This window comes from Biomphalaria glabrata, chromosome 3, assembly GCF_947242115.1.
Source record: "Biomphalaria glabrata chromosome 3, xgBioGlab47.1, whole genome shotgun sequence".
Lineage (NCBI taxonomy): Eukaryota > Metazoa > Mollusca > Gastropoda > Planorbidae > Biomphalaria > Biomphalaria glabrata.
Window position 1 is genome coordinate 43343298 of NC_074713.1, and position 4375 is coordinate 43347672.

Sequence of the window (4375 nt, forward strand, 5' to 3'; positions counted from 1 at the left end):
CACGTGTTCTTCCTGGCTGGTCTCTGACTATTCAACGTCACGGCACTGAATGTCAAAAGTGATACACAAAGAAGTGTTAGAGAAACTTTCCCCCCGCACAAAATACGCAGATATTTGGTTTCTTTATGACTAGCGCGCGTGGGAAAATTCTCTGACTTTCTCGTACCTGCGTTATGCTCTCTGGGGGAGGGGCGGGGAGATTGTCGGGGGATGAAATCAGGATTAACCCTTATATGGCTAGTGTCTGCAGGTTAACGAACGCTACTCAAGCATACATTTTGTGAGACAACGGTTAGATACTGTAGGAATTACTACTCAAGCATACATTTTGTTAGACAACGGTTAGATACTGTAGGAATTACTACTCAAGCATATATTTTGTGAGACCACGGTTAGATACTGTAGGAATTACTACTCAAGCATACATTTTGTTAGACAACGGTTAGATACTGTAGGAATTACTACTCAAGCATATATTTTGTGAGACAACGGTTAGATACTGTAGGAATTACTACTCAAGCATACATTTTGTTAGACAACGGTTAGATACTGTAGGAATTACTACTCAAGCATATATTTTGTTAGACAACGGTTAGATACTGTAGGAATTACTACTCAAGCATATATTTTGTGAGACCACGGTTAGATACTGTAGGAATTACTACTCAAGCATATATTTTGTGAGACCACGGTTAGATACTGTAGGAATGTCACGAAGTTCTCTCTCATTGACTAAACAGCCAGACAAAAAGTGTCGACGAGCTGCCATCAAATAAGAAACTTATCATTTCTATCAACAGTAGCAAGCCTTCTCTTCCCCCTCCCCTCCCAGAATTTGGTAATGACAAAGCTTATTTCAACTCACTCCGTCTGTCTGTCCGTCCGTCTGTCTGTCTGGTACAAATTGTGTACACGTTAGTTCTCCCACTTTCCAGTCTCGGATCGAGTTAAACGTTGGACAATGACTCATTAACAAAACAAAAATTCATTAAAAAAACAAAACAAAAAACAAACTAATTAATTAATTAGTGGCAATTATATAATTGTTTGATTTAGAAAAGTGAAATAAATCTTACAGTATTAAGAGGTATGAATGTAAATGTTCCTTATATGAGCTTTGTTTTTTATAATACCTCTATTCAAGTCAGAATTTCATGGAACCTGGAACCAGCCAGGAACCAGCCTAAACACTGATCTCAAAAATGGCTCCAACGATTTTCCTATAAATTTAACGGTTGATGCATATCGCTGAAAAAAGAATTACTAGCTCGTTGGCCACATTGAGAAAACTCTAGTTTGATGGTTATAATTTTTCAAAGTAAAAAATACATTAATGTAAATTTGGCTTGAGTACTAGACTAAATTAGATCTAGAGCCAACATCGGTTTTGAAAGGGCTATCGCGTTTTTAAAAGTATAATAAATTAATGTTCAGGAACATTTTGCGCATCGTCTTCTAAGTAATGGTGTATCATTGGAAGTATTCAATAATAATAATAAAAAAAAGCATGGATTAGTCAGCCGCAGTGTGCATATGTTATGCAATAACTGAGTACATTTAAAGTTGCTTCAAGTTGATTGAAAAATTATCACAGCTTTACTTATATTTTTTTTACGTAAATCTAATGCAGAGTACATTTAGATTCTAGATGGCTAAATGGCCCGGAAATTTAAGAATCTCGTTCTTGCATAAAGGATCTTGTTTACATATTGTCTGTCGTATGTTTTGTTTACTTGGAAATGTATTCACACATTCAACACAATGGGGCTCAAGTTGAGTCACACTTAACGGAGGGAGGGGGGGGCGTATTCCTGAACCCCGGCTCACAGGCCTTTTGTCACCTCACTACCCTAGACAGGTCAGTGTGGACAGAGATATTGACCAAGACATAAAAAAAAAAAAAAGGTATGGAAATCAAAAAAGAAAAGACCTCACCTCTGGAAGAAAAGAGAGCGTTAGGAAATTTAAAATTGAATTAAATGATAGCCTCACCTGCGATGTATGTCAGCGGATTGTCTCTTCAGAAAAGAGTTCTAGTGTCACAGGGCTCTCCGACTGAAGGAGCCGAATGACTTCATGTCTGAACGCGTTGTGTGTGTGCGTGCGCGCGTGAGTGTGTGTGTGTGTGTGTGTTGTATTTTATCTTATATATTACAGACGTTAATTAAAAAAAAGAAGATAATTACGTTCTATGCATTTCACCTGTCAATCTAGTCATGCATGTTAATCAAGCGTGGTCGAGAGGCTAAGTACGCTTGAACTTGGCTTGTCTTGGCTACCTATGTAGAGGGGCTCGAGGTTCGACACTGAGCGCCTAAAGGCAGCACGGAAAACCTTCTCATAGATACCCCTCTCGCCCCCCCCCCTCCCCAACTGGTCAACAAATTATATTGGTCCATTGCGCTTTGAGCATACTATAAGCATGAAAGTAGCGCTATATAAAAGCTATAATTATTATAATTATTTAAAATCTGCTAAGTCATTGTTTTTCCTGGCTGATTCAGGCAACCCATTCCATTCTCTAATAGCACTAGAGAAGAAGGACCACTTTTACGAATTTGTTCTAGAGTATGGAATAAGAAATTTGCCTTTATCTTTCTGATTTTCTGTGTACTTCATTTGTTTTGTTTTTTCTATTTGTAAGTTATGGTTGCGTGTTTTATGTATTATAGCTATTTAAAGGCTCACTAAAGATGAAACAGACAGAGGGGAATGGAGAGAGTCGACAGATCCTCTGTGGTCCCCCAACAAACTAAAAGACTCGTGAAGGTGAATGGTGAATTCACACCTCGATGAAATCATGAAACTATTGTGTAGGCTTTTGACATATAAATAAATAAATACATACATATATATATATATATATATATATATATATATATATATATATATTACAACTAAAAACTGAAATACTGATGTCTGGTTGTGAAGTATGCGCTACAGACTGTCGTTATGTTAGTCCTTAGTTCAAACCCTATAAGATAATTAAACTTAAACATTATTTTTTTGAATTAACGTCTGCAGCCTTGGTCAACAGCACACACACATACACACATATAAACACACACGCACTCACACACAAACATGCTTTAGTAGCAACACATCTACCGCAAATTTATCAAATAGATTGATATATGCCGATATGTGTTACGCTAAAAATAGCCCATAGACTTTCAACAGTACAGAGGCAGAACGGTAGGAGTAGCCTGTGCGAAGGAGGCGCTGCATGACGTGAAGGTTGGTGATGGAGCAACTCTGGTGTGAACTATTTGAATGCAAACTTTAAAAAAAGAAGAAAACAAAAAGCTTTGAAACACTATCTCACCAAATGTATTACGGATGCCTGACTGTTCGTGTAATTTGCGCTCTGCCGTCTCGATGGTTCAGGATTTAAACCCTGCACGCCCCGCCGTCCTTCGGAGGTTTGGTCTAGGATGTATTATAATTTCAATTCTGAAGGAACATCCGAAATAGGTCAAATATAAACCATACCCCCTTATAAACACTTAAATCATATCCACCTATGAACACATAAAACATAAATCATATCCCCTTATAAACACATAAAACATAAATCATATCCCCTTATAAACACATAAAACATAAATCATATCCCCTTATAAACACATAAAACATAAATCATATCCCCTTATAAACACATAAAACATAAATCATATCCCCTTATAAACACATAAAACATATCCCCTTATAAACACGTAAAACATAAATCATATCCCCTTATTATAAACACATAAAACCCCTAACCCCTTATAAACACATAAAACATAAATCATATCCTCTTATAAACACACTGAGAAATGCATTGACCTAGATATTTTAACATTCTGAAAAAAAAAATATATTGATATGAAATTGGATGAAGATCTCCAGATTTAGGTAATTCTAACAGACGCCGAACATAAAGGAATGTTCTTTCTTTGTATCGCGCGTCTTTATCATTTCGTTCTTTGTTTCCTCGCGCTGATTCGTCAGTCCCAACTGTGTGACTCGCCAGTGAAACTTGGAAGTTTCCTGGGGTTTCCTCGCTAGGTGGCGCGCGCAGTCACAGGGAACCCCAGTCACTGACACGAGGCTATGACTCATTGCCCTTTCATTGATTCACCCATGTTCTTTTTTTTTAAAGTCTTAGTCGCAGTGCGAAAAGTTAGGGGGGGGGCTTATCTTTTTGGTTCATTCACACGCGGTTTCGGCAACTCGCGATTGGCTGGAAATACACCAAGCCGTCTCGGTTTCTGATTGGTTCGGGGAGTAAAAAAACACGGCCCGCTCAGTGTTCCCTGCACGCGAGGCGACGCGAAGCCACCGTGTCGAAACACACACACACACACACACTAAAAAAAAAAAAAGACGCGAA